The sequence below is a fragment of the Nerophis lumbriciformis genome, linkage group LG32 (assembly GCF_033978685.3).
Source record: "Nerophis lumbriciformis linkage group LG32, RoL_Nlum_v2.1, whole genome shotgun sequence".
Lineage (NCBI taxonomy): Eukaryota > Metazoa > Chordata > Actinopteri > Syngnathiformes > Syngnathidae > Nerophis > Nerophis lumbriciformis.
Window position 1 is genome coordinate 9,789,627 of NC_084579.2, and position 23,406 is coordinate 9,813,032.

At 39.2% G+C, this 23,406-nt stretch overlaps 1 protein-coding gene across 1 annotated transcript in view; it reads right to left on the reverse strand.

The window, feature by feature from the left end:
* The window catches only part of LOC133574688 (protein FAM222A-like), a 56,023-nt gene extending 39,021 nt beyond the window's left edge, over nt 1-17,002 (reverse strand). The window contains exon 1 of the mRNA XM_061926907.2: nt 16,716-17,002. The gene's annotated coding sequence lies outside the window, so the exon portion shown is untranslated. The remainder of the gene's footprint in view (nt 1-16,715) is intronic.
* Between the last annotated feature and the right edge of the window lie 6,404 nt (nt 17,003-23,406).

Genomic DNA, 23,406 nt, shown 5'->3' on the forward strand with positions numbered 1-23,406 from the left:
GGATTCAGACTCGGATTTCAGCGGCTTAAGCGATTCAACAGATTAGGCATGTATTGAAACGGATGGTTGTAGTGTGGAGGCAGGTAGCGAAAACGAAATTGAAGAAGAAACTGAAGCTATTGAGCCATATCGGTTTGAACCGTATGCAAGCGAAACCGACGAAAACGACACGACAGCCAGCGACACGGGAGAAAGCGAGGACGAATTCGGCGATCGCCTTCTAACCAACGATTGGTATGTGTTTGTTTGGCATTAAAGGAAACTATGAACTATGAACTAGGTTTACAGCATATGAAATACATTTGGCAACAACATGCACTTTGAGAGTGCAGACAGCCCAGTTTTCATCAATTAATATATTCTGTAGACATACCCTCATCCGCGCTCTTTTCCTGAAAGCTGATCTGTCCAGTTCTGGAGTTGATGTCAGCAGGCCAGGGAAGCTAGGGTCGATAGGGGGTTAGCTCGCTCGTCTGCGGGAACAAACTGCCGCCATTGCTTGCCGTGCTACCGAGGTCCTTTGTCCCTGAATTGCTCACACACTCCGGCAGATTCAATGGGGGTCTGGCGGCAGATTTCTTTGACTTTATCGTTGGAAATGCATCTGCTTTGAGTGTCGCAGGATATCCACACATTCTTGCCATCTCTGTCGTAGCATAGCTTTCGTCGGTAAAGTGTGCGGAACAAACGTCCAATTTCTTGCCACTTTCGCATCTTTGGGCCACTGGTGCAACTTGAATCCGTCCCTGTTCGTGTTGTTACACCCTCCGACAACACACCGACGAAAGTGAGTAAATGGCGGATTGCTTTCCGAGAGCGAATAATAGAAAGGCGTTTAATTCGCCAAAATTCACCCATTTAGAGTTCGGAAATCGGTTAAAAAAATATATGGTCTTTTTTCTGCAACATCAAGGTATATATTGACGCTTACATAGGTCTGAGATTATGTTCCCCTTTAAAAGAAGTAAAACACTCTAACATAACATAACAGAATGATCTTATCAGACAGAAAATAAGCAAATATCACCCTTATTTGAGATATTTAATCTTACTTAGATTTCAGTTTTTGCAGTGCAGGATGTTGTCTTAACGCTACTTTGACACACTGACCGAAATAGACATAGAATAGTAGTGCAGCTGTCTCTACACTCCCCCCCCTCATACATTTTTAATACAATCTATTACTTCTGGATTAGCCGATAAGAGCCGGCCTGCTTAAATTCTATAATAGTTTGCATAATTGCTATCAGCGCGCTGTAGAAGAGCCCTACATTTTTCTCTATTCTGTGAAGGAAATTGAGTAAAAAAAGGGGAATACTCGCATTAGGCCAGTGGTACCGTGCCTGGGCCCACGTCACACCTTAAAGCACGGAACCTTTGGCTGGCGTGAGCGCGCTAAACTCACGCCAAGGTGCGGCACACTTCTCCTCTTCTAGGTGGGGCCCGGCAACGATTACATGCACCTAGCAAAGTCATTGAATGACTGTAATGTGACCGCTCAGGTCTCAATGATAACCTACACCTTTCATAAGAGAAAGAAAATACAAAAGACTCAAAATCATCCAAAAGTGACACGCTCGCAGATGGATAAAGACGTGTCTTTGAATTCATGCGTTACTTTAGCAAAAATAATTTTGCGCCAGGTCGCCGCTGTCATTGACAGTCAAAACGACTCCATATTCGACTAAAAATAGTCCACAAAGTCACTAAAATTGCCCCTCTTGCAAGTAATTAATGACGGTGGAAAAATGGCACAAAATATACCATCAGAACAACTCCAAATTTTACTGGAAATAGTCCACAAAGTCACTAAAATTGCCCCTCTTGCAAGTAATTAAAGACAGTGGAAAAATGGCACAAAATATACAATCAGAACAACTCCAAATTTTACTGGAAATAGTCCACAAAGTCACTAAAATTGCCCCTCTTGCAAGTAATTAAAGACAGTGGAAAAATGGCACAAAATATACAATCAGAACAACTCCAAATTTTACTGGAAATAGTCCACAAAGTCATACAAATTGTGAAAATACAGCAGAATTAAACAGGTCTTCATTTATGTTATCGCCCCTCTAAAAAATCAATAATATCTGCAACATTGTGCAAAATTAATAATCAGAACGACTAAATAAAACTGATTATAGTCCACAAAGTCAGAAATGTCAATAATACTAAAATTAGATATGACAAGGGAAACCTGGCACATAATGTACAAACAGAACGACTCTAAATAAGACTGGAAATAGTCCGCAAAGTCATAAAAAAAAATTAAAAATACAGCAGAATTGAAAATGTCTTCATTTATGTGATCGCTCCTCTTGCAAATCAATAATAAAAGTGGAAACATTGCGCAAAGTTGATAATCAGAACGACTCAAAATAAGACTGAAAATAAACCGCAAAGTCATAAAAATTGTAAAAATACAGCATAGTTGAACATGTCTTCATTTATGTGATCGCCCCTCTTGCAAATCAATAATAACAGCGGAAACATTGCGCAAAGTTGATAATCAGAACAACTCAAAATAAAACTGAAAATAATCCGCAAAGTCATAAAAATTGTAAAAATACAGCATTGTTGAACATGTCTTCATTTATGTGATCGCCCCTCTTGCAAATCAATAATAACAGCGGCAACATTGTACAAAATTAATAATCACAACGACTCAAAATAGTACTGGAAATAGTCCGCAAAGTCATAAAAATTGTTAAAATACAGCAGAATTGAAAATGTCTTCATTTATGTGATCACTCTTCTTGTAAATCAATAACAACAGTGGAAACATTGTGCAAAATTAATAATCAGAACGACTCGAAATAAGACTGGAAATAGTCCGCAAAGTAATACAGATATTTAAAATACAGCACAGTTGAACATGTCTTCATTTATGTGTTCCGCCCCCTCTTGCTAATCAATAATGACAGCGGCAACCTTGTGCAAAATCAATAATTAGAACAATTCTAAATAAAACTGATAATAGTCCACAAAGTCAGAGACATTTGAATAATACTAGAACGAGATATTCAATAAATATGATTGTCCCTTTTGCAAGTTACTAATGACAGCGGAAACCTGGCACATAATGTACAAACACAACGACTCTAAATAAGACTGGAAATAGTCTGCAAAGTCATACATTTTTTTTAAATACAGCAGAATTGAAAATGTCTTCATTTATGTGATCGCTCCTCTTGCAAATCAATAACAAAAGCGGAAACATTGTGCAAAATTATTAATCAGAGCGACTCTAAATAGGACTGGAAATAGTCCACAAAGTCATAAAAATGTAAAAAATACTGCAGAATTGAACATGTCTTCATTTATGTGATTGCCCCTCTTGCAAATCAATAATAACAGCGGCAACATTGTGCAAAATTAATAATCAGAACGACTCTAAATAAGACTGTAAATAGACTGCATAGTCATAAAAATTTCAAAAATACAGCAGAATTGAACATGTCTTTTAATTTATGTGTTCCGCCCCTCTTGCAAATCAATGACAGCGGCAACCTTGTGCAAAATCAATAATTAGAACGACTCTAAATAAAACTGATAATAGTCCACAAAGTCAGAGACATTTCAATAATACTAGAACGAGATATTTCAATAAATATGATCGTCCCTTTTGCAAGTAACTAATGACAGCGGAAACCTGGCACATAATGTACAAACACAACGACTGGAAATAGTCTGCAAAGTCATAAAAAAAATTTAAATACAGCAGAATTGAAAATGTCTTCATTTATGTGATCGCTCCTCTTGCAAATCAATAACAAAAGCGGAAACATTGTGCAAAATTAATAATCAGAGCGACTCTAAATAGGACTGGAAATAGTCCACAAAGTCATAAAAATGTAAAAAATACCGCAGAATTGAACATGTCTTCATTTATGTGATTGCCCCTCTTGCAAATCAATAATAACAGCGGCAACATTGTGCAAAATTAATAATCAGAACGACTCTAAATAAGACTGTAAATAGACTGCATAGTCATAAAAATTTCAAAAATACAGCAGAATTGAATATTTATTTTCATTTATGTGATCGCCCCTCTTACAAATCAATAATGACAGCGGCAACCTTGTGCAAAATCAATAATTAGAACGACTCTAAATAAAACTGATAATAGTCCACAAAGTCAGAGACATTTCAATAATACTAGAACGAGATATTCAATAAATATGATCGTCCCTTTTGCAAGTAACTAATGACAGCGGAAACCTGGCACATAATGTACAAACACGACGACTCCAAATAAGACTGGAAATAGTCTGCAAAGTCATAAAAAAATTTTTAATACAGCAGAATTGAAAATGTCTTCATTTATGTGATTGCTCCTCTTGCAAATCAATAACAAAAGTGGAAACATTGTGCAAAATTAATAATCAGAGCGACTCGAAATAGGACTGGAAATAGTCCACAAAGTCATACAAATTAAAAAAATACAGCAGAATTGAACATTTATTTTCATTTATGTGATCGCCCCTCTTACAAATCAATAATGACAGCGGCAACCTTGTGCAAAATCAATAATTAGAACGACTCTAAATAAAACTGATAATAGTCCACAAAGTCAGAGACATTTCAATAATACTAGAATGAGATATTTCAATAAATATGATCGTCCCTTTTGCAAGTTACTAATGACAGCGGAAACCTGGCACATAATGTACAAACACGACGACTCCAAATAAGACTGGAAATTGTCCACTAAGTCATAGAAATTGCGTTGAAAGGGTCATTTATTAAACACTGTCGTTCCTTTTGCAAGGAATTAATGACAGGGACAAGCTGGCACAAAATATACAGTCAAAATGGCTCCAACAAGACTGGAAATATGAGTAGACTAAGTAATAATCAAACAGCCTGCAGCGACCATCATTTCCTATTAAAGCACACAAACTAAGTCAATACCAATCCTGGCCAACACCAGCACAGATGTTCCCAGCTAACAGTGGGATGGACATAATGCAGCGCAAAAACATTCCTGATGAATTCTTTAAAGCTGCCGTCCACCACCATCGCCCCTCTAGCAAGCAATTAATGACACCAGGAACAATTGCAAAGAGATTCAGAGGAACAGGATCGCCAACGGACCACGTCCGTCAATGATATTGACTTTCTTAAAACCTGTGTCGATACTGTCCAGCACTCCATTCCCGATACTGATATACAGTATGAAGTGTTAACTAACTTCCTCCTTGCATACCCAGTGTTGTACAGTCATTGCAGTACAGTACTACCTCAGTTCTTGTTCCTAGGTCCGTGTAAATCCCAAATAAATAAATGATGCAAATCTTAATCTGTTATGTCATTAGGGATGATACTCGAAACCGGTTTTCCCGGTTGTTCAATAAGAAAAGAACCGAGTCCTCTGACTCGAATTTGTGAACCGGTACCCATTATCGAGACCACTATAGTAAAGAAAAAGAGTTGGTTCTTTATTCGAATCCCTGGGAACGAATCCCGTCCCGACCAGAAACGCCCCGTGGGACATCACAAGAAATGACGTCACGTAGCTCAGTCTATAGGCGCAGATAGCGAAAGCAGGAAAAACAATGGACCGGAGAATGCGCTCCAAGGTGTAATAAAGTTCAAAACAAAAGGTATAATCCAATGAATAACTTTACTGAGAGATTTGAGCAGGGTACAAACACATGACGAACACTTTTACGACCAACCGAAAACATTGCAACCATTATAGCAACGCACCTCCTTTACGGCAGCTGTCGCAACGTTCTTAAAGCAACCGCAGCACATATATATATATTAGGGATGCGCGGATAGGCAATTATTTCATCCGCAACCGCATCACAAAAGTCGTCATCCACCCGCCATCCACCCGAACTAACATTTTATCAAATCCACACTCGCCCGCCACCCGCCACCCGCCACCCGCCCGTTGTTATATATCTAATATAGACGATGCAAGGCATTAGTGAGGTTATAAAGCTTTTGCCTGTTAAAGAAAGGAGACTGATCCAATGTAGCAGAGACATTCAATGCGTGACACGCATTAATATCTCTTGGCCACGCATTAGTGGCTAAGAAATATTATTGCGTGATAATATTATTTATCATTATTATCGTATAATTGTCATTTCCATTAAGAAAGTGTTGACTATTGTTGCCAATGCCCTCAGATCAGGAGTGCGTTCCTCACACTTTGTGTGCGCAGTTGCAGCAAGCAGAACGATGCTTTTAAGAAGTTAAAAAAATGTTTTAGAAAGACTAGGCCTATATTTTCGTTAGGTAAAAAAAAAATTCTGAATTTATTTCAATGAATATTAACTTGTTAACGTTATAATGCTCAAATAGGGACGAGGGCGGGGTGCACAGTGAAACAGTGAACAATTTTGCGACAAAGATGAACCTTTATTGATTGATCTGCAGCCATGACAAAATATCAGACAATCTCCATTGTCAACGACAGGCAGGAAAATAAAGATAAACACATAGCCTATGTTCTAGGCATAGGCATAGGCTCATACGTTTTTAAGTTGAAATAAAAAAATAAATAAAAAATGTGCCTCATAAGCCTTAGGCTGTCAATCACACGCACAAACTTAAATTATACAATAACATATGTATGTCATCCCTATTTAAACAAAAATAAATTAAATAAATAATAATAATAAATTACCTGCAACTTATTGGCCAAGGCAAATAGCTGGTCTTTTTTCCCCTGGTCTTTAGTATTCCCTTTTTTAGTTTGTCGTGTACCACGTTTGCTGCCGGCGTTGCCATCTTTATTTTATTTTTTTTCTGTTGTGTTGTGTTGTGCTGCAGTGCCTGATGAATAATTGCCTGTTTCAAAGAGTGCTGCTCGTTTTTCGTATGTGGGTAACAACATTTAACTATGTATATATATTTCCGAATTGGTTCAACCGCCACCCGCCCGATCTATTTAAAAACAAAAATTTCGTCATGTCACCCGCCCGACCCGCGGATTATCCGCGGACTCCGCGGTTGTGTCCGCAAACTGCGCATCTCTAATATATATACAACTTATATGACATCATCTCCCTTTTTTAACTTTTGTTTTTCTTTCCTTGTAAACAAAACAAAATCACACTGTATACGTGTTGTCTGTCTAATTATAAATAATGCAGACGAGGCGTGTTGGCTAAGTTCTTGACGTTTACTTTCACAGCGTGCTCATGACCTCATTCTTAGCTGCCGGGTGGCAACATTGCAACAACACTCTTCGGGGCTACCGCGCATGCTCGTCCCTCCCGTTGCATGCTGGGTAATGTAGTTGTTATATTCCCTAGCTCATAACATCACATCTTTCCCTCTATAAAGAAATAATGTTAACTCAATAAAGTGTATTTCTTTTTTTTGGCTTTAACTTATAATTTTTTAGCATTGTAACCACATTTGCAAACAACTTTTCTCTTCATAGAATTTTCTTTCAATAAAGAAATAAAGTGCAAAAATGTCAAAGCATAATAACAAACAGTTATGTCAAATAGCAGCAGAAGTGCACTTTTTGGAGAGCTGTATTATTTTCAGTTTTGTGCCCAAGGGACTGATTTTATTTAACACTATATTATTATTTATACACCTATAGTGATCACAGAGACAGGTTGTTTTTGTGTTACTGTATATATTTGTTTTTCTGAAAAATCCCACTTAATATATTTTGGGTAACAACAGTCAATATTTATTTATTTTATTTTATTTTTTTAGGGGGGTAACAGTCAATATTTATTTATTTATTAGATTTTATTTTTTTCTTATATAATAAAAGTGAGCTTTTGTTAAACCAAATATTGTGTGTTTTTTTCCATATACAACAACCTACCTGGACTCGATAAGGAATCGGTTCGATAAGAGGATTCGATAATAGGCTCGAACTCGATAATTTCTTATCAAACATCATCCCTACATGTCATAGAGCAGAGGTGTCAAATGTTTGGCCCCAGGGGCCGCTTCTAACAGTAAATACTATTATTACACAATTTTTTGAATGCATTTTATTAGTAGATTTTTTTCAAACTCAAATGTAAAAAAAAAATATGGTAAGTTGCAATAATTTAACCTTAAAATGTGTGGTGTATTTTACTGTAAATGGAAAAACAGTACTCCTGTTTTTATGGTTAAAAAAAAAAAAAAAAGGCAGCTCAGTTACCAGAATTTTACTGTAAAATTGACATTTGATTTTTTTACTGTAAATAAAAAAACTGCAATTTTACAGTAACATTTTATTTATTTATATATTTTTTACCGCAAATCAACAACTGTTTATTTTTCGGTGTATTACTGTAAATGCCAAAACGGTACCACAGTTTATTACAGTAAAAAAAGTTTTTTTCCATTTAGACAAAAATGCTTTAAAAAAACCAACAGTAGGGGCGGTATAGCTCGGTTGGTGGAGTGGCCGTGCCAGCACCTTGAGGGTTGCAGGTTCGATCCCCACTTCCGCCATCCTTGTCACTGCCGTTGTGTTCTTGGGCAAGACACTTTACCCACCTGCTCCCAGTGCCACCCACGCTGGTTTAAATGTAACTCAGATATTGGGTTTCACTCTGTAAAGTGCTTTGAGTCATTAGAGAAAAAGCGCTATATAAATATAATTCACTTCACAGTAAATTTCCACAATTTTACCATGAAATCTATTGCTACTTTTACATTGCACAATTTGATGGATAACTTGCTTTGATATCATGATTATTAGTATTTATTTCTATTTAAAAATGGTTTGAATGTTTGATCATTTATTTTTGCCTAATTAGACAATATTTAAGTGAACATCATTTGCGATTACATGGAGTACATATATTTTGTTTCTCCCCAAATAGAAAGAAAGAATACATTTAGTAAGAAAAGTTACAGTACTTTATTGATACATGTTATTTCCAGGCTTTCGAGGGCCAAAATAAAATGAAGTGGCGGGCCACATCTGGCCCCCGGGCCACATCTGGCCCCCGGGCCTTGAGTTTGACACCTGTGAATAATCATAGTTTTACATTAAGGCTGCAAGAAACATCTGTTATTACGAATTGAGGATTATGATGCATAAACCTATTACGTGGCTCTAATTTAGCCATCGGCTTTTTAATTCAGCTTGATAATATAAATAAATGAATAAATATCCCCCCTTACTTTGCCCTTGACGCTCCTCTGTGGGAGGAACGAAGAACCAACGTCACAGTCGTCACCGCCACCCCCGTATAATGAAAGATGTACAAAGTGATGTTGAGAAAAGATCATTAAGCAAAGCCATGCTTGAAGAAAGATACCCTCAAGAGAACTGGATCCCAGTTTACACCCATGGTTCAGCCACTGACGCTGTCAAATGTGGAGACGCTGGGGCCCACGTCCAATTCCCCAGTGGAGAAACGAGGCAGAAGCGTAACCAACAGGCCTACATTGCACCAACTATAGAGCAGAAGTTGAAGCACTGATACATGCAGCAAAGAGTGGACAACAACACCCGAGTTGTCTTTCTGACAGACTGCCAGCCTACAATGCGGGCAAACTACAAAACCGTGAAAAGGCAGTGTAGCAAGTCAACAATCTACCTAAAGTCCTAGAATGGATCCCCTCCATTGCGGTATTGCAGGCAATGAAGAAGCAGACCAAAACAGTGTTTCCCCCAGAAAATGTGTTAGTTAAGGTGGTGTCTCTCCAGGGGGAAAGGGGTGGGTGGGTGTAAGGAACAGCGTAACTCGGCCTGTCGCCATCACGCATACTTGCCAACCTTGAGACCTCCGATTTCGGGAGGTGGGGGGTGGGTGGGGGCGTGGTCAGGGTGGGGCGGGGCGTGGTTGGGGGCGTGGTTAAGAGGGGAGGAGTATATTGTATATTGACAGCTAGAATTCACCAAGTCAAGTATTTCATACACACACATATATATATATATATACATATATATATATATATATATATATATCTACATCCTGAAATTATGCAAACAAAACTGTGTTTGGATAATTGATACTTCAGACTTGCATAAATAAATCTTAAGGAATATAACATAACTTGACTTCTGAGAGTTTCAAAATGTAATGAATAAAATGCTAAAGTTGTTGATAAACAAGCAATTATTTTAATAATTAAATATGGTCATTTTAAATGAATTATTATGATAATTCAAAATCAATTATTTCAAATATGTTTATTTTAATGTATAATTCTATGGCTGGATGTAATAAGGAGTCACGGAAAAATACAAATAAAAATATAATTAATTTTGATGTTTTTAGCAAAATATAGTAAAAATGTATTTATTTATTTATTTATTTTTTTTATTAATAAATATATTTATTTTTAGGTTAAATAAACATAATACTACAATTTATCTCTAGTCTGGATGATTTAGTTCTTGTCACCCTGTTGTCCTCCCGTCATGAAAAAAGGCTGTCCTCACTCAGGTCCGCATGGAGCTGGAGGGGGCGTGGCTTCCAGCTCCGGCTGAAAATCGGGAGATTTTCGGGAGAATATTTGTCCCGGGAGGTTTTCGGGAGAGGCGCTGAATTTCGGGAGTCTCCCGGAAAATTCGGGAGGGTTGGCAAGTATCTGATCTAATAATGTCTAATATTTTAAAAATCAATTAATTTTTTTGTACAATATGCCAGGCCGCATTTTGATTAGATTTCTCCAGATTTCACATGATGAACAAAATACTTGGCTGTTATCGTGCACATGAAAAAATGGTCCTGTATAAACAGTCCCTGAATGTCCTAGTTTCAAAAAGTGCATTGTTAACTTTTTAATTTGATGGGATAAAGACACAGTTTATCTGGCATTGTATTAAATTGTTGTTATTTTCCAGGACAAAAGGTAAAAGGTTGCACCCCACGGGAGGACTTTGAGTTAGACTTTGGCGAAAACAGTACAAATTTTATTATTATCCCCCCCCAAAAAACGGAGCAATTAAGTTGAGTTTGCGAGTTGCGGACAGCCTTGGACGCCACCGAATCCGAGGCAAAAACAAAAAACACGGCATGGGGTCTTATCTTATCCTCGTCCCGGTGCGCTCTCTGGAAGGACCGTGTCCATGCTGGCCAACCTTTGCAAAAAGCCTTGACTTCAAAACGCTAACAGATGGTGAAAATGTTTAACAGACAGATAAGATCCCCTAATTTGATTGGGCTGTCTCTCTTCCTGTGGACGCCACCACGCCGAGGGGGAAAGGGGGCGGGGGTTGCTGAATATTGTTAAAGCTCGCAGATTCACTCAAATCTCCGCAGCCCCAAAAAAAAATGCTCCCTGCGTGGCGATAACCTTATGATAACCTCTGGAAGGAGGAAAATGGGTCACAAACTGTGGGAGTCCTCCAGCAGACGCCTCTCCATTTAGAGCCAATGGTGATGCATTCACTGTAATTTGACAGCCCGGGTTATTAATTTGAAGTAATGGCAGGGCGCCACCGCCTAGACAAAATAAAGATTAGCCAAACTCTAAATAAGCCTGGCAGTCCCGGCCCCCACCCCGGTGACCCGCGAGGGGCCCCAGTTCTTAACCTCCCACCCTTAACCCCTATTTGGCTGCCCCGTCATCCTGTTGGCAAGAAAGGACTAATTAGACAGATTTCAAAAGATGGCAGGCTGCCTGTAATTGCACATGACATGTCTCCAGCAGCTAAAAGGTGATCACAAAAGGGCGAACGAGGGAAAGAAATCGCTAAGCAACCGAGTCGGCGGCGTCATCCCCCCCCCGTAGAATGGAAAGTCTCTGTGTGCTTGGATAAAAAGTCTAATCAGGCTTTGTACTCGCTGGGGTAATCATCAGCGCGGTCACAGTTGCGCCGAGACACTTCATTCACGGCGCTCGCAGCGAGCCTGAGGAAACTTCTCAGTAAATCAGCGCCGGCTTCTTTTTTTTTTTTGCCTCATAAGAGAGCAAAAAACAGGTAGCAGGCAGCTGAATGACAAATCCTGGGCGCTCACACGGGCTGGAATTACTGCTGGGCTGTGATGGGAGATCAAGAGGGAAGCCCCACAGGACACCTGAGCTCCCGCGCTTCATTTTTCACCTGCACCCCTGCAGTCTGCAGACGGAGTGTGCACATTTTCAGCAAGAAGAAAAAATAATTCTGATAAGGCACAGGTGTTAAAGTCAAGGCCTGAGGGGTACATCCAAAAAAAAAAGGGTGTAGCTGTGTCAAAACATGCACCCCCACCCACCGTGTTGCCCGTGCTATTCTTTCATAGAAAAACAGAGGAATGTAATGATTACCATTATAATGATAAACTCAATGGTTAGTATTACAGTATTACATTTTAATTAAAAAAACACATGGGGAGTTCAGACCTCCACCAGGCCCTATTTACCGATGGTAAATACTAGAGATGTCCGATAATATCGGACCGCCGATAAATGCTTTAAAATGTAATATCGGAAATTATCGGTATCGGTTTCAAAAAGTAATATTCTTGACTGTTTAAAATGCATAGGGAGAAGTACAGAGCGCCAATAAACCTTAAAGGCACTGCCTTTGCGTGCCGGCCCAGTCACATGATATCTACGGCTTTTCACACACACACAAGTGAATGCCTTCATACTTGGTCAACAGCCATACAGGTCACACTGAAGGGTGGCCGTATAAACAACTTTAACACTGTTACAAATATGCGCCACACTGTGAACCCACACCAAACAAGAATGACAAAACACATTTCGGGAGAGCATCCGCACCGTAACACAACATAAACACAACAGAACAAATACCCAGAAGCCCTTGCAGCACTAACTCTTCCGGGACGCTACAATATACAACCCCCCCCCCCCAACCCCGCCCACCTCAACCTCCTCATGCTCTCTCAGGGAGAGCATGTCCCAAATTCCAAGCTGCTGTTTTGAGGCATGTTAAAGAAAATAATGCACTTTGTGACTTCAATAATAAATATGGCAGTGCCATGTTGGCATTTTTTTTCCATAACTTGAGTTGATTTATTTTGGAAAACCTTGTTACATTGTTTAATGCATCCAGCGGGGCATCACAACAAAATTAGGCATAATAATGTGTTGATTCCACGACTGCATATATCGGTCAACACTGTGAACCCACACCAAACAAGAATGACAAACACACTTCGGGAGAACATCCGCACCGTAACACAACGTAAACACAACAGAACAAATACCCAGAACCCCTTGCAGCACTAACTCTTCCGGGACGCTACAATATACCCCCCCCCCGCCAGGGGCGCCGCTAGGGATTTTGGGCCCCATGAAAATAATCTTTACAGGGCCCCCAACACAGTGTCATTATTTTTTCTGTATTATAATTTCATCATCATTAGGGGCCTCTCTGGGCCCCCCTCCATCATGGGCCTCTAGAATCCGTCTCCTTTACCCTCCCTTTTCGGCGCCCCTGCCCCCCGCTATCCCCCACCTCAACCCCGCCCCCCTCAACCTCCTCATGCTCTCTCAGGGAGAGCATGTCCCAAATTCCAAGCTGCTGTTTTGAGGCATGTTAAAAGAAAATAATGCACTTTGTGACTTCAATAATAAATATGGCAGTGCCATGTTGGCATTCTTTTTCCATAACTTGAGTTGATTTATTTTGTAAAACCTTGTTACATTGTTTAATGCATCCAGCGGGGCGTCACAACAAAATTAGGCATAATAATGTGTTGATTCCACGACTGCATATATCGGTATCGGTTGATATCGGAATCTATAATTAAGAGTTGGACAATATCGGAATATCGGATATCGGCAAAAAAGCCATTATCGGACATCTCTAATTACAATTATAATGATAAACCCAATGGTTAGTATTACGATTTCAAATTTCAACTAGAAAAACTTGGGAGTTCAGACCTCCACCAGACCCTGTTTACCAATAGTATTTTTTGGACCATAGGGCACACCGGATTACAAGGCGCACTGCCGATGAGCGAGTCCATTCAGGTCTATTTTCATACAAAAGGTGCACCGGATTATAAGGCGCATTAAAGGAGTCATATTATGATTTTTTTCTAAATGTAAAAGACTTCCTTGTGGTCTACATAACATGTAATGGTGGTTCTTTGGTCAAAATGTTGCATAGATGACGTTTTACACATCATCTTCAAGTCGCTTTCTGACAGTCGCGTCAGGATGCGCCGTTTTGTGGGCGGTCTTATTTATGTGGCTGTCATCTTTGTTGTAGCGGTGTAGCGTGCAAGGACGGGAGTGGAAGAAGTGTCAAAAGATGGCGCTAACTGTTTTAATGACATTCAGACTTCACTTCAATCAATAACGAAGCAGCATCTCCTCATCCGTGGCTCACTAGTGCAACAACAAGGCCGGAAATGTGTCCCGTGAAAAACCGTCCGACCGGAACTCTCTAATAACTAAAGTTCCTTGGGTGAATAATGTAAACTCACTACACCGGTATGTTTTAGCGCTTTCATGGCGAGTTTACTGACAGATATAAGTAAGAACTTTACACTACTTTATATTAGAAATGGCAACAGTGGAGGATGAATGTCACATAACAAGAAGATAGAGACAAAGAAGAAGCTCATTGACTACGGAGTCGACATGGACTACAATGGCGGACGCGCGCAAATTTCAGGACTTATGCAGATCCCAAATACACATCAGCAGGTACCAGAAGGTAAGAAATGTTGCTTTTGCATAGTATTGCGAAACAAAACGCCAGATATGTCTTACTTTATACATACACCATAATAATACTCATATGTTGAAGCACAGTACATAGCTTACCAAAGTCGTACTAAAACATTTTGAGAGATTTTTGAGCGCCGTGTGTAATGTTCTACATTTTCAATGGAACATATAACATTTTGGTGTTGTTTACTTGAGTCATATGGCAGTCTACACGTATCTCTTATGTGTGACTGCCATCATATTGCAGTCGACACGTATCTCTTATGTGTGACTGCCATCTTATGGCAGTCTACACGTATCTTTTATGTGTGACTGCCATCTGCTGGTCACATTTATCAATTCACCATGTACCAAATAAAATAGCTTTGAGGTCGGTAAGCACAACCAAAATTATTCTGTACATTAGGCGCACCGGGTTATAAGGCGCACTGTCGAGTTTTGAGAAAATGAAAAGGATTTTAAGTGCACATTATAGTCCGGAAAAAAACCCGGTAATCCTTGTTACTTATCTTATTTCTTACATTTCCTGAAAGTGTGATAAAAATCTGCCCATATCTTTTTGAGCTACCAAACAGACAGAGAAGTAAGTAATGTAAGGATGAAATAAACTGACTCACATTAACAAGAATAATGATGATTAAAAACCTCAGTGTGACCATACAGGTCACACTGAGGGTGGCCGTATAAACAACTTTAACACTGTTACAAATATGCACCACACTGTGAACCCACACCAAACAAGAATGACAAACACATTTCGGGAGAACATCCGCACCGTAACACAACATAAACACAACAGAACAAATACCCAGAACCCCTTGCAGCACTAACTCTTCCGGGACGCTACAATATACACCCCCCGCTACCCCCGACCCAAAAACCCCGCTCACCTCAACCTCCTCATGCTCTCTCAGGGAGAGCATGTCTCAAATTCCAAGCTGCTGTTTTGAGGCATGTTAAAAAAAATAATGCACTTTGTGACTTCAATAATAAATATGGCAGTGCCATTTTGGCACTTTTTTTTCCATAACTTGAGTTGATTTATTTTGGAAAACCTTGTTACATTGTTTAATGCATCCAGCGGGGCATTATAACAAAAGTAGGCATAATAATAATGTGTTAATTCCACGACTGTATATATCGGAATCGGTAATTAAGAGTTGGACAATATTGGATATCGGCAAAAAAGCCATTATCGGACATCTCTAGTTTTAACCCAGTGATCCGTTCCTACCAGGACGTGGCTATTTATTGATCGGACACGTGTGTGGACGTGATATTTTCCCACTTGGACAAGGCCTCAATGTCATGTTCAGTGTCCAGTCTGAATGCATGTGAAATGATTAGCAATGTGCATCATAAGGGCGAATGAAGATAACGAAGGCAACCTGATGAAAAATATGCACATTTCCCTCCCCTCTTGACTCCAAACGAGCCCTCTAATCCCATTAAATTGCAGTTCTGCCTCCCTTTTCTTCCCTCAACTGACACCCGGCCGCCCCTGCTGATAATAATAAAGGCCGTGACACAGACAGGATAGAATTTCACACCTGGCCAATAACAATAATCATCTTTTCAAGCCCCCCCTCTCTTTTTTTTCCCCCTTGGCTGTGCTGGAGGCCACCACCTTGCACCCGGCCGTGCAGAGGTGCTATCATGCCACTTCCGGTCTGCACACAATGGACGTGGAAGCGAGAGAGAGAGAGAGAGAGTTTGGTGCTGAATGACCCGTGATAAAACACTTCAAAGTGCTTCCCGGATCCACGGAGATGCTGCTGACACATGAGGCGCCTTTCATGGGCGCACAAAGGCACCATCCATCCTCCTCACACACGGGGCCGACATGCACTGTATGGAACTACTTTGCCCCCCCCCCTCCCTTACCCTGTTCAGACCCGGTTTGTTATGCAAATCATCCCCTGTCACATTAGAATAAGAAATGTGAGCTTTTATATTTAGAGCTTGTAATTTATGAGCGTTCATGTAAATAGGATAGGTTCTCTAAATAAACAACCAGACAGCAGCGTTCTTATTTTTCCCAGCTCACTTGAACGCGTCTTCACAACCCCAGCATATGTTTGGTGGCAAATTGCAAATAAATGTAGATAAATACCACATTTAAAATAAAATAAAAACATACTTACAGAGTTGTCTCTTCTCATACGGCTTGTTTATCTTTGGTTGCGTGGCAGTATATTCCTCCTCGAAGGCATCGACACTTCAATTCCGCGATACACACCAGGACGAATATGGCGACTAACTCCATTCAACTCCTAAATAACGACCGCATTTTTTTTTTTTTTTTTTTGTCTATCTTGTCGCAGCTACCGAGGCGATGGAGTACGGCGCCGCACTCCAAGAGCCGTCCGCTCGGGGGGGAAATGAAGTCAAGTGCCGTGGCCGTGAAACCGGCTCTGTGGCCAATCAATCAAAGAGCTTGCTTCCTCGGATATTCCCACAGCTTCGGCCAATCAGGTGAGAGCAGGGGCGGGGACTCCGCGATGACGTCAACTCTGTCAAAGGAAGCACGTTGGTGTTTCGCGGAATCACTTAAAGGGGAAGTAGCAGGCTTTAAATCACACATGCTGGTCGTGGTTTAGTTTATTTTAAACTCGCTTGATGAAGTATAATTTTAAAAAAATCACACTAGGAAGAGGCAGAGCTTCTTTAATGGCTCACTGCAACTATCCATCCATCCATCCATCTTCTTCCGCCTATCCGAGGTCAGGTCGCGGGGGCAGCAGCCTAAGCAGCAACTAATACTTTGCTAATTTTTTTTTCTACAATATGCACGGCTATTATTATTAGTATTATAGGCTCCAGCACCCCCCGCGACCCCAAAAGGGACAAGCGGTAGGAAATGGATGGATTATTGTAATAACAAGGTACTAGGAGGAACTAAGGAAGAATGCCGAGAACCATAGCGCCTTGAATTCATAATTTACCATTTATTACGTTGTTTTTCAATATATATTTTAGAATTAATCATTCATAATACATATTTTAGACTTATACTTAGACAAACTTTACAGATCCACAAGGGAAATTGTTTCACACAATAGCTCAGTTGCAAAGGATGGAATGAATGAATGAAATAAGTTTATTTTTCGGTCATACAGGTAAAAGCCAGTAAATTAGAATATTTTGAAAAACTTGATTTATTTCAGTAATTGCATTCAAAAGGTGTAACTTGTACATTATATTTATTCATTGCACACAGACTGATGCATTCAAATGTTTATTTCATTTAATTTTGATGATTTGAAGTGGCAACAAATGAAAATCCAAAATTCCGTGTGTCACAAAATTAGAATATTGTGTAAGGGTTAAATTTTGAAGACACCTGGTGCCACAAACTAATCAGCTGATTAACTCAAAACACCTGCAAAGGGCTTTAAATGGTCTCTCAGTCCAGTTCTGAAGCCTACACAAACATGTTTTTTATGCTTAGCTTCCCGTGCTATCGGCACACTTTTCGGTTTGTTCGTATTCTTGACTGATTTATGAAAAATAAATCATTTTCCTACCTGCATACTGCTTCTGGAGGTCCATCTGCATCTTGGGGAAACGATACACGCATTATGTGTTGAATCATTTCCCTTGTGGATCATTAAAGTTTGTCTAAGTCTAAGTCTAATTATCATGGGACCCACCCGTAACAGAAATAACACGCTTTAGTCATCGTTAAGTTTTTAATCCAGTATGGTAATACTACCTGAAGCTGAGCCAATCAGTGGAAACGATACTGAACAGTAGTTTGGACTCCTCTACTGGCCAATATTTATGTAGTATTGATGTTTGATTGATTGATTGAAACTTTTATTAGTAGATTGCACAGTACAGTACATATTCCGTACAATTGACCACTAAATGGTAACACCCCAATAAGTTTTTCAACTTGTTTAAGTCGGGGTCTGTCTATCTGTGTTGGCCCTGCGATGAGGTGGCGACTTGTCCAGGGTGTACCCCGCCTTCCGCCCGATTGTAGCTGAGATAGGCTTGTTTTTTTTAACTGGAAAAATTCCCGGTTTTCCCGAAATTCCGGGAATTCCGTAATACCATTTCTCAATTCAACATGTTACCACTTCAACATTTCTTGATCGATTTCAAAAATTCCTACACCAACCATTTCAACTCATTCAGGTTTTTTTTGTTTTTTTTTACCATTTTTAAAGAAAATCCCGCTTTTCCCGAATTTCCCAATTTTTTTGGACATTCCCATTGAAATCAATGGGACATTCTTCAAAAGTTCCACAACTCCCACATTTTTCATCTGATTCTAACTGTTCCGACTTCAAAATATTCAGCCTGTTCAGGAATTGTGTTTCTAAAAAAAATTCCAGGATTTTCCAGATTTCCTGCTTTTCCAAAGCCCTATTTCCAACGTTTTTTCTGGCGACTACTCCTTCCACATTTTTCAACGCATTTCAACCGTTCTACCGTCAAAGATTAATCAGGACAAAAAACAAAGTTGTTTTTTTTAACTGAAAAAATTCCCGGTTTTCCTGAAATTCCAGGAATTCCGTAATACCATTTCTCAATTCAACATGTTACCACTTCAACATTTCTCGACCGATTTAAAAAATTCCAACACCAACCATTTCAACTCATTCAGGTTGTTTTTTTTTTTACCATTTTCCAAAAAAATCCCGCTTTTCCCGAAATTCCCAAATGTTTTGGACATTCCCATTGAAATCAATGGGACATTCTTCAAAAGTTCCACAACTCCCACATTTTTCATCTGATTCAAACTGTTCTGACGTCAAAATATTCAGCCTGTTCAGGAATTGTGTTTCTAATTCTATTGTAGCGTCCCGGAAGAGTTAGTGCTGCAAGGGATTCTGGGTATTTGTTCTGTTGTGTTCCAACTTCAAAATATTCAGCCTGTTCAGGAATTGTGTTTCTAAAAAATATTCCAGGATTTTCCAGATTTCCTGCTTTTCCAAAGCCCTATTTCCACCCTTTTTTCCGGCGACTACTCCTTCCACATTTTTCAACGCATTTCAACCGTTCTACCGTCAAAGATTAATCAGGACAAAAAACAAAGTTGTTTTTTTTAACTGGAAAAATTCCCCGGTTTCCCCGAAATTCCAGGAATTCCGTAATACCATTTCTCAATTCAACATGTTACCACTTCAACATTTCTCGACCGATTTGAAAAATTCCAACACCAACCATTTCAACTCATTCAGGTTTTTTTTTTACCATTTTCAAAAAAAATCCCGCTTTTCCCGAAATTCCCAAATGTTTTGGACATTCCCATTGAAATCAATGGGACATTCTTCAAAAGTTCCACAACTCCCACATTTTTCATCTGATTCAAACTGTTCCGACTTCAAAATATTCAGCCTGTTCAGGAATTGTGTTTCTAAAAAAATTTCCAGGATTTTCCAGATTTCCTGGTTTTCCAAAGCCCTATTTCCACCCTTTTTTCTGGCGACTTCTCCTTCCACATTTTTCAACGCATTTCAACCGTTCTACCGTCAAAGATTAATCAGGACAAAAAACAAAGTTGGTTTTTTTAACTGGAAAAATTCCCGGTTTTCCCGAAATTCCAGGAATTCCGTAATACCATTTCTCAATTCAACATGTTATCACTTCAACATTTCTCGATCGATTTAAAAAATTCCAACACCAACCATTTCAACTCATTCAGGTTTTTTTTTTTACCATTTTTAAAAAAAATCCCGCTTTTCCCGAATTTCCTAATTTTTTTGGACATTCCCATTGAAATCAATGGGACATTCTTCAAAACTTCCACAACTCCCACATTTTTCATCTGATTCAAACTGTTCCAACTTCAAAATATTCAGCCTGTTCAGGAGTTGTGTTTCTAAAACAAATTCCAGGATTTTCCAGATTTCCTGGTTTTCCAAAGCCCTATTTCCACCCTTTTTTCTGGCGACTACTCCTTCCACATTTTTCAACGCATTTCAACCGTTCTACCGTCAAAGATTAATCAGGACAAAAAACAAAGTTGTTTTTTTTAACTGGAAAAATTCCCGGTTTTCCCGAAATTCCGGGAATTCCGTAATAACATTTCTCAATTCAACATGTTACCACTTCAACATTTCTCGATCGATTTCAAAAATTCCAACACCAACCATTTCAACTCATTCAGTTTTTTTTTTTACCATTTAAAAAAAAAAATCCCGCTTTTCCCGAATTTCCCAATTTTTTTGGACATTCCCATTGAAATCAATGGGACATTCTTCAAAAGTTCCACAACTCCCACATTTTTCATCTGATTCAAACTGTTCCGACTTCAAAATATTCAGCCTGTTCAGGAATTGTGTTTCTAAAAAAAATTCCAGGATTTTCCAGATTTCCTGGTTTTCCAAAGCCCTATTTCCACCCTTTTTTCTGGCGACTACTCCTTCCACATTTTTCAACGCATTTCAACCGTTCTACCGTCAAAGATTAATCAGGACAAAAAACAAAGTTGTTTTTTTTAACTGGAAAAATTCCCGGTTTTCCCGAAATTCCAGGAATTCCGTAATACCATTTCTCAATTCAACATGTTACCACTTCAACATTTCTCGATCGATTTCAAAAATTCCAACACCAACCATTTCAACTCATTCAGTTTTTTTTTTTACCATTTAAAAAAAAATATCCCGCTTTTCCCAAATTTCCCAATTTTTTTGGACATTCCCATTGAAATCAATGGGACATTCTTCAAAAGTTCCACAACTCCCACATTTTTTCATCTGATTCAAACTGTTCCAACTTCAAAATATTCAGCCTGTTCAGGAATTGTGTTTCTAAAAAAATTTCCAGGATTTTCCAGATTTCCTGGTTTTCCAAAGCCCTATTTCCACCCTTTTTTCTGGCGACTACTCCTTCCACATTTTTCAACGCATTTCAACCGTTCTACCGTCAAAGATTAATCAGGACAAAAAACAAAGTTGTTTTTTTTAACTGAAAAAAATCCCCGGTTTTCCCGAAATTCCAGGAATTCCGTAATACCATTTCTCAATTCAACATGTTACCACTTCAATATTTCTCGATCGATTTCAAAAATTCCAACACCAACCATTTCAACTCATTCAGGTTTTTTTTTTTTACCATTTTTAAAAAAAATCCCGCTTTTCCCGAATTTCCCAATTTTTTTGGACATTCCCATTGAAATCAATTGGACATTCTTCAAAAGTTCCACAACTCCCACATTTTTCATCTGATTCAAACTGTTCCGATTTCAAAATATTCAGCCTGTTCAGGAATTGTGTTTCTAATTCTATTGTAGCGTCTCGGAAGAGTTAGTGCTGCAAGGGATTCTGGGTTTTTGTTCTGTTGTGTTACGGTGCGAAATGTGTTTGTCATTCTTGTTTGGTGTGGGTTCACAGTGTGGCGCATATTTGTAACAGTGTTAAAGTTGTTTATACGGCCACCCTCAGTGTGACCTGTATGGCTGTTGACCAATTTTGACTTGCATTCACTTGTGTGTGTGAAAAGCCGTAGGTATTATGTGACTGGCCCGGCACGCAAAGGCAGTGCCTTTAAGGTTTATTGGCGCTCTGTACTTCTCCCGACATCCGTGTACACAGCGGCGTTTTAAAAAGTTATACATTTTACTTTTTGAAACCGATATCGATCATTTCCGATATTACATTTTAAAGCATTTAACGGCCGATAATATCGGACATCTCTAATTTTAACTCATTCAGGTTTTTTTTTACCATTTTCAAAAAAATTCCGATTTTCCCGAAATGCACACATTTTTGGGACATTCCCATTGAAATCAATGGGACATTCTTCAAAAGTTCCACAACTCCCACATTTTTCATCTGATTCAAACTGTTCCAACTTCAAAATATCCATCCTGTTCAGGAAAAAAATTCCAGGATTTCAGTGCAACTTCAGCTTTGGAGCATTCACATGCAATTCCTTCAGGAATTGCCTCGTGTAGTTATTAATGTATTTGTGCTTTTTTTTTTCTTTAAATGTGAATCATTCTTTAGCAAAAAAAAATATCTAATCTAATTTTCTGTCAGTGACCGTAGGTAAAAAAAATAAAAAAATCCAATATTTAACATAGGTTCAACATTTTCGTATGTCACAACAGGAAAACATAACAGCCGAGTTCCATTTAGCTGTACACCTGGCATAAACATAGGACTAAAAGCATTAATAATGCATGGAAATGATGTTTGTTGAGGAAATAAACCTGTATCACCCGCACAAGCTCGCCTGCTTCCTGCCTGCCTGCTGGCTGTGTCCTCAAACAGCAGGTACAAGAGAGGTATTGATTTTCTCATTCATCCCCTCAACAAGAAGGCAAACAAGAATGTTATGTATGGGCCAATTTCAAGGCCGGGGCGTGGTGACTCCCTGGAAGGTCCTCTGGTTGCCTGGCAACCTCGGGGCGATGACACCAATTCAAGGTAGTGGTTAAAATGTTGGAGTCCGTACAGCAAATAGATACAAAGTGCATCTTTACTTGACAAGGTATCATTGGCACACTTTACACTTTCGTTGAATTCCCCGGTGATATTTGCAACAAGTGATGATTGCACACTTTCACGGGTGAAAGGGAGACAATTAAGTGCACAGCGTGTGACTCACACATACTCTGACCCACTGAGATGTAAGAAAGATTATTAAATTGTGTCTTGACAGCTCCCCAAGTGTCACTGGAGTATGAATAGACCTGCAGATGGCAAACGGGGTTACCATGCCAACTGACGTCCCTATGTTGAATAGTGAACATTAGGAATTGTTCTCCACTTAATTACATGTTGTTGTGCAGCTTTATGCTTTATCATTGCCTGACTTTCAGGTCGCAGTTTTAGCCTCATGCAAGGAGCACTGATTTAATATAGTAAACATTAGCTG